Genomic DNA, 14,593 nt, shown 5'->3' with positions numbered 1-14,593 from the left:
CTTTTTCAGCCTAGCCGTGGCCCCGCACAGCCAAGAAATATTTGCCTTTGAGTGGCAGGACGAAGACAGAGGGATCCAGGGGCAGCTGACTTGGACAAGACTGCCTCAGGGGTTTAAGAACTCGCCCACCTTGTTCAACGAGGCCCTTCACGAAGACCTGGGTGAGTACCGTGCCAACCACCCAGAGGTGACCCTGCTGCAGTATGTAGATGATTTACTATTAGCTGCTCCAACCCTCAGACCTGCCTGGAGAGCACCAAAGACTTACTCAGAGTGCTAGGGGAAATGGGCTACAGGGCTAGTGCCAAGAAGGCCCAGATTTGCAAGGATGAAGTCACCTATTTAGAATATAAAATTAAGAGAGGCCAAAGGTGGCTAACAGAAGCAATGAAACAGACTGTACTTGAGATTCCCACCCCGACCTCATGTCGGAAAGTGCAAGAATTCCTGAGGCCAGTGGGATACTGCTGCCTCTGGATTCAGGGGTTCGCAGAGAAGGCTCGACCCTTGTATGAAGGGTGCAAGGCAGGGCAAGCGTGGAAATGGACAGTGCAGATAGAGAGTGCCTTTCGAGCCTTGAGTACAGCCATGTTAAAGGCTCCGGCTCTGGTGCTCCCTGATCCCACAAAGGAGTTCCACCTGTTTATAGACGAGAAGAAGGGAATAGCCAAGGGAGTGCTCACACAGGCGCTAGAACCTTAGAGGCGCCCAGTGGCGTACCTGTCAAAAAAAAAAAAAACTAGACCCGGTAGCAGCGAGATGGCAAACCATCAAGATGGCGAATCATGGCAGCTACTGCCTTACTGGTCAAAGACGCCTTAAGCTCACCCTGGGTCAGCATTTGCAGAGTACCACGCCTCACGCCATAGAGGGGACCCTGAAGCAGCCGCCAGGGCAATGGATTACAAATGCGAGGCTGACTCTCTACCAGGGGCTTCTGTTGGACACTCCTCGCATCGAGTTCCGGACTCCTGCCATCCTGAACCCGGCCACGCTCCTGCCGGATCCCGAGCCAGAAACACCTGAACATAGCTGCCTCGAGATCCTGGCGAGACCCAGATGGCCAGGAAAGACCTGAAAGACCGCCCTCTTCAAACAGCGACCTGACCTGGTTCACCGATGGGAGCAGCTTTGTTCGGGATGGACACAGGTATGCAGGGGCGGCTATAGTGAATGAGCGGGGCAATCTTATCTGGGCATCACACCTCCCACAGGGGACATCAGCCCAGAAGGCGGAACTGGTGGCGTTGATGGAAGCCCTCCGCAGGGCCCAAGGAAAGAGGCTGACGGTACACACAGACAGTCGCTATGCCTTTGGGACAGCACACATACATGGGGCTCTCTATAAAGAGAGAGGTTTCATCATGGCGGAGGCAGAAAAATCAAATGTAAGCCTGAAATACTTCAGCCGCTAGAAGCCATTTTGTTGCCAAAAGCGGGACACCAGAAGGGGGACTCTCTTGAAGCCCGGGGCAACCGGGCTGCAGACGCTGAGGCAAAAAGGGCTGCGGGAGAACCAGCACTAACAATGTTCTATGTTTGAGCTTGCCACCTCCTGGGATGGGAAAGATGCCCCCCCCAACCGGATTATTCCAGCACCGACATAAACTGGGCCAAAGAAAAACTGCAGGCTACACAGAGTAAGGACGGTTGGCTCCAAGATGGAGAGCATCGCCTAGTAGTCCCTGAAGCCTTGGGGAACCACCTGCTAGGACACTTGCACCAGACGACGCATCTGGGAAAAAAGAAGATGCTACAGTTGCTGGACACTGCACAAATCAGATTCAAATCACAAGGAAAGATAGCAGAAGACACTGTCCAGAACTGCCGTGTCTGCCAGGTCATGCAGCCAGGGAAGTTCAGAGGGACCCATGCAGGTACCAGGGAGCGGGGAAGGCAACCAGGATTATTTTACGAAATAGACTTTACAGAGGTAAGACCAGGAAAATATGGGTACAGGTATTTGTTGGTCATGGTAGACACCTTCTCAGGGTGGGTGGAAACTTTTCCTACTAAAGGAGAGACTGCCTTAATAGTAGCAAAGAAAATATTAGAAGAAATAGTTCCCAGGTACGGGCTGCCGGAGAGCATAGGGCCTGACAATGGGCCAGCCTTCACAAGTCAGGTCAGTCAAGGGCTAGCCCAAGCACTGGGGGCGGATTGGAAGTTACATTGTGCATATAATCCCCAGAGCTCAGGGCAGGTAGAAAGAATGAACAGAACCCTAAAGGAGACTTTGACTAAATTGGTCCTAGAGACTGGTGGAGACTGGGTGACCCTCCTTCCCTTCGCCCTGTTCTGATCCCGGAACACCCCTTACCATTTGGGCCTAACCCCCTTTGAGATTGTGTATGGTACCCCTCCACCTGTAATCCCTACGGTGAGCCCTGAGGCTCTCCCGGAACACCCCAAAGAGGTACTGCAAGCTGTACAAGCCCTGAAATGTGTTCACAGCCAAGTATGGCCGGCCCTCCAGGCCATCTCCCAGACAACTGGGCCAGGGAGCGAGAGTATTAAACACTTGTATCACCATCACCAGCCCGGGGATTAGGTGTGGGTAAAACGGCATAACAGTAAAACCCTAGAGCCTAAATAGAAAAGACCCTTTCAAATTATTCTTGTTACCCCCACTGCTCTTAAGGTTGACGGGGTAGGAACCTGGATCCACCACTCCCACGTGAGACCGGCTGGTGAGGACGAGCAGAAGCGACAGCAGGACGAGTGGAGGCGACAGCAGACCTCAAAAATCCACTAAAGACCAGGCTGACCCGTGTGGCGTCTGCGGAGTAAACGAGACTATTGACTCAAACTCTGGTAGAACTGCTGATCGCCCTGCTAGGACTCAGGCGGGGACTAGTTACCCCAAAGATTGGGACTAAGCTGCAAAAATGGGGTTTGATATTGTTCTATGTTTCATATGCAAGTGCATTATAGATATCCTGCTCTTGGACCAAAAGTTTTACAGTTATAATTAATAATGAGAACCCACATCTGCCATATAAACTTACATAGAAAATAACTTAGAAACCTATGAGGTATATAATAGCACCTCAAAGGCAGAGCCACTAAACACCTGGTGGCCAAATTTATATTTCAACGTAGAAAAAGTCAGTCTCCTAGAAAAGCCGGCACAGACAGTACAATATCCTCGAGAGGCCCCGCTGCTGCCCCAATCCCCAGTTCTTAAGTAACTGGACTATAGAGGAAAAATGTAAAATAGACCTCTATAAGCCGGAATAGGTTTTACGCCTGTCTAGAATTCCGGCCCCCTCAGGAAAACCGTCAGTGTGGGGGTATTAGAGGTTATTATTGTGCCAAATGGTGGTGTGTAATCACAAATGACAAAGAGTAGAAATGGCAGGTACAACCTCTTTTCACTAAAATATCCTATGTCCGACCTTGTACTAGAGACAGGCCTAACCCCCTGCTTAACCCAATCAGTTTTAAATGAGTCTAAAAAAATACTGCATTATGGTACTAGTGTTCCCTAAGGTCATGTATCATCAAGAAGACACCATGTATGCTGCTTAAACCCAGAACAGGAAAGGACTCCAACTTAATTTAAAAAAAAAAAAAAAAAAAAAAGGGAGCCTTTCACAGCAATAACCTTGGCCACTGTTTTTGGCCTGGGGGCAATAGGAGCGGGGACAGGCATCTCATCCTTGGCAGTGCAGCAGTGCAGGGGGTTCAATAGTTTAAGGGCCGCCGTAGACGAAGACATAGCCAGAATTGAGGAGTCCATTTCCCATTTAGAAAAATCCCTAACTTCGTTGTCCGAAGTAGTGCTGCAGAACCGGAGGGGGCTGGATTTAATATTCCTCCACCGGGGTGGGGGGGCTATGTGCGGCCCTAAGAAAAGAGTGCTGCTTCTATGCAGACCATACTGGGGTAGTCAGAGAGTCCATGGCAAATGTCAGGGAGGGACTTGCCCGACGAAACAACAAGGATGGTTTGAGTCGTGGTTCAACAGTTCCCCGTGGCTAACTACCCTGCTATCTACCTTGTTAGGACCCATAATAGTGCTCATGCTCATCCTCACCTTTGGGCCATGTATTCTGAACAGGTTAGTCACTTTCATAAAGGAACAAATAAATACTGTGCAGTTAATGGTACTGCAGCAGCAATACCAAAGGGTGAGTCTTAAAAAAAAAACAGCTTAGGAATAGAAGAGATACAAGACCGTGGATACGAGCAAGAATGCTCGTAAGAACCAAGAGAAAGGGGGGAATGTAAGATACTGGGCTAAAAGGACAATGGACACCTTCCAGCTTCTGTTTACTGCTTGTCTGCTAACCGCAAGGCATTATGAGTACATTATGGGATGCAGAGGAGAAAGACAAAGAACGCGGAAACCGGGGTCTTGCAGCTAGGACCCGGAACAGGTTAGGGCCTATCAGGGGCAGGATGAAGTAAGAATCACTGTGGGGGCAGATGCATGACCAGTGTGTAAACAACTGAGTTATCAAAAGGGGACTATCACACAAAGGAGGGTCCCTGCCCAGAGAAGAGGCCACTGCGCTGGCACTCTGGGGGCTGGGACCCTAGCTCGAGCTAGACAATAAAACTCCTCTTGATAATTACAGCCTCGGTGACTCTGTCTCTCTGTTCTGACGCCTTGTGAATCTCGAATATAACATGTGCTTTTTAAATTTTTATTTATTTATTTGTTTGAGACAGAGTCTCACTTTGTTGCTCAGGCTAGAGTGAGTGCCGTGGCGTCAGCCTAGCTCACAGCAACCTCAAACTCCCGGGCTCAAGCAATCCTGCTGCCTCAGCCTCCCGAGTAGCTGGGACTACAGGCATGCGCCACCATGCCCAGCTAATTTTTTCTATATATATTAGTTGGCCAATTAATTTCTTTCTATTTATAGTAGAGACGGGGTCTCGCTCTTGCTCAGGCTGGTTTCGAACTCCTGACCTCTAGCAATCCGCCCGCCTCGGCCTCCCAGAGTGCTAGGATTACAGGTGTGAGCCACCGCACCCGGCCTCCTTTTGTGTTTTTAATCACAGTCTTTCTCACAGATGTGAGGTAACAGTCCATACAGTCCACATTATCTATCATGGAGGGTTACTGGTAAAGTACTATCCTTGGTAATAAAACTGGTTTGCTTTTATACCTTCTACAATACTAAGTCTATTACATTGCCTTGATGGTTTGGTTTTTGAGGCATTCAGATCAAGTCTCATCAGCTGTACAGAATACCAACAGTCCTGATAGCTTCCTAAAGTATATAGCTTCAAATGTTTGTTCTCTAGCACATAATTGTTGTAAAAATATTTTTGAGGATATTGCATGCTGTATAAAATTTCCCGTATAAATTTTCTTTCAGAATTTAATCTCAGGGAACATACTATTTCCTCAGAGGTACTAGCATATTCCTCCTGTCTGCTCAAGAAGAATCATGCAATTCATTGTTTCCCTTTTCTTCTTGGCTGGCAGAAATCTTAAAACCAATGTAGCCATTCACTCAATAATATGGAGTTGGCATATATACTTTCCTTCACTTTTTGTGTTGATTTTCTATTTTATGAATTAATTTTAAATTGTCTATATTATTGGTATAAAAAACAGTATTTTTAAATCTAAATAAAACACCATAAGTATTTTAGTTGTTAGAAAATTGGTAATGTAATTGGTAAATTAGTTGTAACGATAATAGATTATTATTTTATCTTACTTTTAAGAAACTGCCCTAAACCAACACAGCACTCACTGTTTCTTCAATACCTAGAATGCAAATTGTTCTATATGACTATTATACATAGTCAGATGCTATCTGATTTCACTCTGGAATCACTGGCCATTTTCATTGTGATCTTGAAACTATCACGTCTGTTTCCATAGGATAAAATTCTAAACCATCTGAAGATTCTGAAGGGAGACAGGGACGAGATTCAGAATTCTCAAGTCTATAGGAGAAGATGAGATTCAGGCCCTGCTGGTAAGAGAGGTCCCAGTGCATGTCCTGTGCACAAGTGTGTGTGGGGTGGAGGTGCAGGTAGCAGGAGCCATAGGGCGGACGGGGTGGTGCGCACATGGGGGGTGAAGAATGGGAGGGGCTGAAGAGATTCCTGTTTTGAACTCATCCCCACAAGATCTCACAGATGTTCTGTTGTTTCCTAGCTTCTCAAAAACCACCTTTCTCTTTCTTCCTTCACTGTAAACCAAATTCCAGAACCACAGGCAAGACACTGCATCAGTGTTGGGCAGGGCCATCGGTCCCTGCAGGGAAGCAAGCAGTGCCTGCTGGGGTGGCTGGCAGGGCCAGAGTGGGAACACACTGAAGGGAGCAGCAGCCGTGTCACCAGTGGCTCTGAGAGCTGGTTGGCTTGGGACTCTGATGTCCAAGCGGGAGGAGAAGGCTCAGAGCCAGCACTTGAACTCTCGCAGGTGAGGGACCAACTAAAATGCATCTGCGTCCTCTGCCTCCAAGCTGCAGTGTGGCCACTCTATTTGCAAGAAATCTGGACCACAAGTCAAGAGAGAGAAGATTTTATTCTTATTTAATAAGTTAACCAGCCAACCAATAGGTTTTAAGCCCCAAACTGCAGTGGGCAGGGGACTGTAATATGCAACAGAATATTAAGATCTGTACATTTATGATTACAACAAACAATCCAGTGCTAAATCTTGTAGTCAGACTAGAAACCACAAGAATCTGGGAACGGCTTAGGGAAGGCTTCACAGAAGAGGCTCTTGATGTCGGTCCTGAAGACCTGCAGGTTTGGGCGGTGAGGACGCAGGAGCTGCACACTCCACTGGGCGGAAGGTGGGGCGTGCAGGTTAGAACTAGACGAATGAATGAGATGACAAAGTCAGTGTGTATGAGCAGGTGTGTGTAGGCGCTGAGGAAGACAGGAATAGGTCGATAGATAAGAAGACAAAAGGAACACAGAGTGATGGGAGCTATCTTTCTGGAAGAGTCAGATTGAGTAAGGAAGAAGTGAAAGGAAGAAGAGACAGGTAAGACAGGGCCAGCGGAGTAGGGGCCTTCCAAGGCAGGCTGAGGTTTCAGTCTTAACTTGATAGACAATTGGAATTTTTCTTTCTTTCTTTTTCTTTTTTTGTTTTAAGAGACAGGACTCTGTCTTTTTGTTTTAAGAGACTCTGTTGCCCAGGCTAGAATGCAGTGGTGGCATGATCATAGCTCACTGTAACCTGGAACTCCTGGGCTCCAGCAATTTTTCTGCCTCAGCCTCCCCAGTAGCTGGGACTACAGGCGTGGGTTACCACGCCCATCTGACAATTGGATGCTTAATAGATTATCTATCTATAGATAAAAGAAGGTTTCCTGGAGGGGACAGTCTAGAATTCAAATGGAAAACAGGAAGGGAGAAGCATCTGTCTTTTTTTTTTTTTTTTTTTTTGAGACAGAGTCTCGCTTTGTTGCCCAGGCTAGAGTGAGTGCCGTGGCGTCAGCCTAGCTCACAGCAACCTCAAACTCCTGGGCTCAAGCAATCCTCCTGCCTCAGCCTCCTGAGTAGCTGGGACTACAGGCATGTGCCACCATGCCTGGCTAATTTTTTTCTATATATATTAGTCTAATTAATTTCTATTTATAGTAGAGATGGGGTCTCACTCTTGCTCAGGCTGGTTTCAAACTCCAGACCTTGAGCAATCCGCCCGCCTCGGCCTTCCAGAGAGCTAGGATTACAGGTGTGAGCCACCGCGCCCGGCCTGCATCTGTCTTTATAAAATGAAACTACAGTGGAGGGCAGACAAGCCCAGGCCCCTGGAACCATTCTCTGTCCGGCCCTGTGTGCCCATCCCCAGTGGCCCCAAAGTGGAGAATGGTGATGGCACCTGAGAACTTTATTTTCATGACAGTGTCTGTGTTCTATTCCTTTCCAAGACCCAAGTGATATACTAAGCAGGTAAGCATGCCTTTGCTTAAAAAAAAAAAAAAAAAAAAAAAAAAAGCGCTTATGGTATCCATCTGTTTTCTCATTTTCTCGTCTTTATTTATTGAAATTTGACAAGAGCTAGAAAGGGGATTATTCAAAGGGAAGAGAGGTTCTTCTAGTAGAGTACATTGAAAGGTATTCCATGGAATGGAGGAGGGAGTTCTAGAAAAATTATCATGGAACTTATGTTAGGATGTAACAGGCTGAGAGAGAAAGGAAATGGGAGAAGAATGTTAGCGAAAACTTAAAATCCACTATTGTTTCTAAAACCAATTTCCTTTTGCTCTTCCCATTTCTACATGGTTCCCAGCTTCCACCCCTGATCAGTCTCCCCCATATTCTGTAGAGCAAATTCCATTATCAGGTTGTCCTCCCTGCTGAACAGTTATAGTGTCCTGCACTCTGTCCGTAGAAGAGGACATTTACATGGGTCAAACGTATAATGGTTCTCTGGCAGAGGGTCTGAGGAAATATGTGCTAAACACTGAACATTGACAGTTTTCAAAATCATACCCACATGACATACAGAAGCTTTGAACCTAGAAGACAAAAGCCAGCTGTTCTGACAACACACAGTTCATCTCCAGAGACACCCAGGCCCAGCGGCATGTACCAAGAGTGCCTTCACTGTGGGCCCCACGCTGGGCAGACAGGAGCATAGAGACAGGCTACCGGATTCTGGCTGCGGGGACCAGACAGACACACATTAGAGATGAGTAACGGCATGAGAAATGGGGTGATACACAATGGGTAATACTTTTTGGCTTTGAAGCATTTTTTCTAATATTAGCAGTTATTCCAGCTTTCTTTTGATTAGTGTTTGCATGGCATTTCTTTTTCTATCCTTTAACTCTCAATCTTTCTGTGTTTTTTGTTTTTGTTTTTATTTGTTTGTTTTTTGAGACATAGTCTCACTCCATTGCCCTGAGTGCCATGGTGTCAGCCTAGCTCACTGTAACCTCAAATTCCTGGGCTCAAGCAATCCTCCTGCCACAGCCTCCTGAGTAGCTGGGACTGCAGGGGAATGCCACCCCCACACCTGGCTGTGTATTTCTACTTTTATCTCTTCTACTTGCCTGTCCCCTTTTGTTCCTCCTATTTTGAATGAATTGTTGGTTTTTGTCTATAAGCCCTGCTTTCACAGTATACTATAAACTCTAGGATATGGTATTTTTATTATTATTGTTTTCTAGATATTCTGAAATTTTGAATTTGATTTGCTATTTAACGTAAGATTTGTTTAAGAAAGATGGTATTTGTCAGTGATGTGCTGGGTTTTTTCTAATAAGTTTTTTTGTTGCATAGGTTTTTAGTCTTGTGATAAGAAATGGTTGTTGCTATTTCTACCTTTTGGACTTTTGTGAGGCTGTCTATGTAAATTTTTTGACAGTTCCAAACACTTGAAAAAAAGGTGCACTCTGTTTTCTTGGAATAGGATTTTGTATACCTCCATAATGTTTTCCTTAGTAGTTTTAAGTACTTTGTACTGATACTTGTTTTATGACTTCTTGAAAAGGGGTCAAAGATTCTTTCTGTTAGTAGAAAGAATTTTTCTGTTAGTAGAAAGAGTTTTTTCCCATTTTTCTTATATTCTTTTTTATTGTATTTATATAGTTCTTGCTTTTTATATTTTAATGCCTTTTTTCCCAGCATGACCTTTAAGGAGAGTTATATCTTTATTTTTTTTTTTTAAATATTTAAAATAGCACAAACCTGAAGGAGAGAAGAGAGAGAGAGTTATATCTTAATTGTGGTATTCTAAGTACCATAAAACAAGTTTTGTTGTCTTTTTTTTTTTTTTCACATCAGACGGGTAATGTGCCGATGTCGTAACAAGGTTTGAGGGAGGCACATCTCACGCATGCGCATGAAAACCCAATCATCACGCTTATGAACTACAAAAGGGTCTTGTTGTCTTATTTAACACATTTTTCTGCCTCGAATTCAGTTCTGTCTGATGAGATCAAGATCTCAGATTTCTTTCACTTTAAGTTTAGCTTATATATCTCTGCCCAACTCTATATTAATTTTAAATTTAAACATTTAAATTTATTTTTCCCTTCTTTCATGAAGGCACAGAAAAAATTTAAAGCTTTATCTTAATTTTCATTTGTCTGGTATACATCTCCAAGTAATTTCTTTAGAAATTGTAACAGTAGGATGTTTCAAAGACCTTCCAAGGCAGAAAATAGCTTGCTTTCTTTTTTTAACATCATACATCAGTGATATACGGGCAGCCACAGAGTATCTGGGTCACCACACTTTGTTCCTACCTCCATAGACTGGACGCCAACTGGGCGCTGAACGAGGGTCTGCAGACCAGACCCGGTGCGGCCGGGCCGCTGTCGCGTGCGCATGCGCAGGAGGGGCCGGTGGGTCAGGTCTTTCCATCAGCTGTTCCTGCTGTGACTCTTTCTAGGCACCCCCAAAAGAAGTTCTGGATTGAAAAGCCTATCAGTCCTGCTGTCAAAAAGCAGGCAGAGGAACTTTCAGATAAACTCCTTTCTTTAGAGAAAGGACTCAGGATTTCACAGTGAAGGAATGGATGAAGAAAGGGTTCTGAGCCCTGAAACCGGCTTCTTTCTCTATGATGTTTCCTTAGGTTTCGATTCTCGCCTTGGCTTCTTTTTGCTCTTAGTAGGTGACTCACTCCAGGCAGGGACATTGGGGAGGGAATCCAAGTAAGTCCAAACCAGCAAGTCTTTCCACGTGAATATTACCTAAAAATGTTACCAACACTAAGGTAGAATCATGGTCAATAAGTCCCAAAGTTGGTAAAAAATATATTTCATATTAAAAAGGTAAAAGAATATTGAGTGGCTGAGGAAAACAGTATGGCAGCTTAAAATATTAAAAATAAAATTACCATATAATCCAGCAGTCTCACTGCTGGGAATACATGTAAAGTGTTGCAGCAAGTGTACAGCCAGCATTATAGCTCTTGACTGGGGAAAGAACCGAGCGGTACACGAAGAGTCGGGGAACAGCCTTTGTTCCTCCCCAGCAGGCTTGGCACACCTAGTGCTACAGCCCTCTTTCCGTCTTCTGATCTTCTGCCCCCTTTCCTTGTTCTCCTCTTGCTTTTACACCCTTGGTAGGGCTCAAAAAGCATCCCATCAACATCAAGCTTTAACATCCAATCAGCATCAAGCTTTAACATCCAATCAAAAACAGTGGATTCAAAAATTACCCAATCAGGATCATGTAAGTGGCTGGTCGGAAACAGGCAGCGGCACGCGGGCCTGGGGGAATTCCAGCACTCCCAGCTCTGTGAGCCCTCTGACCGGCCACGCAGGGCTGCCCCGGGAGATGCGGAGCAACTACGGGGAGGCGGCAAGCGGTCGTGTCCCGGAGCCCCACATTTTCTGTATCAAAAGAAATGAAAGCAGGCCCAGCCAGGCACTCGGCGCGGCAGGGAGGCGCGAAGGCGGCAGCGGCGGTGGCGAGGCCGCTCCACCGCACACGCACACACAGACCCGGCAGCGGGAACGCAGATGACATACCTGTAACATGGAAGCCGCCGCTGCGCCGACGACAGCAGCAACAGCCACAGCAGCAGCGGAGGCGGCACCGCGCTGAACAAAGGCTGCTTTAACCCTTTCATATTTGCTGAGAAAGCAGCCATGTGACAGTAACTGAACACGGGTCCAAAGTCTTTCCAAAAGGCCAAGGTTCACAAGAACTCTGATCACATTCATGAACATGGGGGACATGAAGGCCCCAGACTTCGATGACCTCTTGGCAGCATTTGACATCCCAGAGATGGTGGACCCTAAAGCAGCTATCGAGCCTGGGCACGACGGCCGAGAGCCACATGAAGCAGAACGCGCACGGAGACCACGACTCCCACACGCCGTCCTCCGACGTGAGCGTCAGCGCCACCCTGAAGAACGTCCGCAACATGGATTGCTCCGAGGGCGGGGGAAGGACGGCCGCAACGCCACCGGCAACGGCCTGCACAACGGGTTCCTCACGGCGTCCTCCCCGGACAGCCACGGCAAAGACGGGGGGCGAAGCCCTAGAAGGGAGGCGCGCCTCCGAGGCGGCTCCGAAAGACGGGCGTTCAGCCAGTTCAGCCCCATCTCCGGTGCCAAAGAGGAGGAGATGGAGGTGGACGACCCGACAAGGAGGACGTGCGCCGAGCTTCAGGTCCAATGTGCTGCCGGGTGGGCTCCCCAGCAGGACTACGATAAGGGAAGTCCCCGGAGGGGAGAACTCCAGCAGGACCGGAACCTCCGCATCTGGCAATACAAAAGTCAAGAGAGAAATAGAACCAAATTCTATTTTTAACCAAATAAATACAAAAACACACTCAAGAGAGAAATAGAACCAAATTCTATAAACCTGAGTGTTTATGAACCCTTTAAAGTCAAAAAAGCGGAGGATAAATCGAAGGAAAACTCCGAAAAGGGGGTTGAAGCAGGGTCCTGACGGGAAGCTGGCTCAGAGAGGCGACAGCGCGCCCGCCGGGTGGCGCCCTCGAGGGGAAGTCGTCCTGCAAGCTCTCGTCCCGCCTCGCGACCGCGGCGCTCAGCGCTAGGAAGGCGGCTGCGGACTCCTGCGAAGAGCCGGTGGCCCCTTCGGGGGAATCCTCTCCGTTACCGAAAGAAGTGAACGAAAGCCCGAAGGCCACCGACAAGTCTCCCGAGTCCCAGAACCTCATCGACGGGACAAAGAAACCCTCCCCAAAGCCACCGGACAGTCCCAGGAGCGTCTCAAGCGAGAACAGCAGCAAGGGGTCCCGTCCTCTCCTGCAGGATCCACACCAGCGATTCCCAACGTCCGCACAAAACCATCAAGACGTCTTCTGGGGAAATCAAGAGAACAGTGACCAGGGTATTGCCAGAAGCGGATCTTGACTCTGGGAAGAAGCCTTCCGAGCAGACGCCGTCCGTCATGGCCTCTGTGACGTCCCTGCTGTCGTCTACAGCGACCGCCGCCGTCCTCTCTCCCCCGGGGCGCCTCTGCAGTCGGCAGTTGTGGCCAGCGCGGTCTCCCCCGTGGAGCTGACCCCGAAGCAGGTCACTATCAAGCCCGTGGCTACCGCTTTCCTCCCAGTGTCCGCTGTCAAGACGGCAGGATCCCAAGTCATTAATTTGAAGCTCGCTAACAACACGACAGTGAAAGCCACGGTCATATCTGCTGCCACGGTTCAGAGTGCCAGCAGCGCCATCATTAAAGCCGCCAACGCCATCCAGCAGCAGACTGTGGTGGTGCCTGGCCAAAGCCAAACTCGTGCCAAAGACTGTGCACCTTGCCAGCCTTAACCTTCTGCCTCAGGGTGCCCAGGCCACCTCTGAACTCCGCCAAGTGCTAACCAAACCTCAGCAACAAATAAAGCAGGCAATAATCAATGCAGCCGCCTCGCAACCGCCCAAAAAGGTGTCTCGAGTCCAGGTGGTGTCGTCCTTGCAGAGTTCGGTGGTGGAAGCTTTCAACAAGGTGCTGAGCAATGTCAATCCAGTCCCAGTTTACATCCCAAACCTCAGTCCTCCCGCCAATGCAGGGATCACGTTACCGACGAGTGGGATCACGTTACCGACGCGTGGGTACAAGTGCTTGGAGTGCGGGGACTCCTTTGCGCTTGAAAAGAGCCTGACCCAGCACTACGACAGACGTAGTGTGCACATCGAAGTAACGTGCAACCATTGTACAAAGAACCTCGTTTTTTACAACAAATGCAGCTTCCTTCCCCATGCCTGTGGGCATAAGGAAAAAGGGGTGGTGATGCAATGCTCCCACTTAATTTTAAAGCCAGTCCCAGCAGATCAAATGATAGTTTCTCCATCAAGCAATACTTCAGCTTCATCTTCCACTCTGCAGAGCTCTGGGGGAGCCGGCACACACACTGTAACAAAAATTCAGTCTGGCATAACGGGGACGGTCATATCGGCTCCTTCCAGCACTCCCGTCACCCCAGCCATGCCCCTGGATGAAGACCCCTCCAAACTCTGTAGACACAGCCTAAAATGCTTGGAGTGTAACGAAGTCTTCCAGGATGAGACGTCACTGGCTACACATTTCCAGCACGCTGCAGATACGAGTGGACAAAAGACTTGCACTATCTGCCAGATGCTGCTTCCTAACCAGTGCAGTTATGCGTCACACCAGAGAATCCATCAGCACAAATCTCCCTACACCTGCCCTAAGTGTGGGGCCATCTGCAGGTCGGTGCACTTCCAGTCCCATGTCACCAAGAACTGTCTGCACTACACTCGGAGAGCTGGTTTTCGATGTGTGTATTGCAATGTTGTATACTCTGATGCAGCTGCGCTGAAGTCTCACACTCAGGGTTCCCACTGTGAAGTCTTCTACAAGTGTTCTGTTTGTCCAATGGCGTTTAAGTCTGCCCCAAGTACACATTCCCATGCCTACATACAGCATCCTGGCATCAAGATAGGAGAACCGAAATTAATCCTCAACATGAAACACATCCCAAATCAGGGGTCCCATATGCAACTTGGTATCTTGACTCTGATGATGGGGATTAGTGAATTTCAGGGTCCTCAGTTTTCATGACAAGTAAGACTTCTGGGCACTGATGCAGCCTCCCCCCTCCAGTCAATGTAGTTTTTGTATGGTTCATTTATTCAAATAAATGAAGTTTAATTGTAAAAAAAAAAAAAAAGAACTGAAAGCAGCGTCCTGAAGAGATGCTCACTGTGGTGTGGTCACAGCAGCACAATTC

The 14,593-nt window shown here is 47.7% G+C and overlaps 1 protein-coding gene, 1 non-coding gene and 1 pseudogene across 3 annotated transcripts in view; 1 reads left to right on the top strand and 2 right to left on the bottom strand.

Annotated features, from left to right (window-relative positions):
* The window catches only part of LOC105855380 (uncharacterized), a 125,772-nt gene that overhangs the window by 58,451 nt on the left and 52,728 nt on the right, over window positions 1-14,593 (bottom strand). The window lies entirely within an intron of this gene.
* On the bottom strand, window positions 9,709-9,812 carry LOC142871316 (small nucleolar RNA U13). Its single transcript, XR_012919566.1, has one exon. It is a non-coding gene; the product is annotated as a small nucleolar RNA U13 (small nucleolar RNA).
* Window positions 11,602-14,424, top strand: LOC105855378 (zinc finger protein 532 pseudogene; annotated as a pseudogene).

The sequence above is a fragment of the Microcebus murinus genome, chromosome 5 (genome assembly GCF_040939455.1).
Source record: "Microcebus murinus isolate Inina chromosome 5, M.murinus_Inina_mat1.0, whole genome shotgun sequence".
In the NCBI taxonomy this organism is placed as follows: domain Eukaryota; kingdom Metazoa; phylum Chordata; class Mammalia; order Primates; family Cheirogaleidae; genus Microcebus; species Microcebus murinus.
Note: the sequence above shows the minus strand (reverse complement) of the source record. Positions and strands in the feature narration are given on the sequence as shown.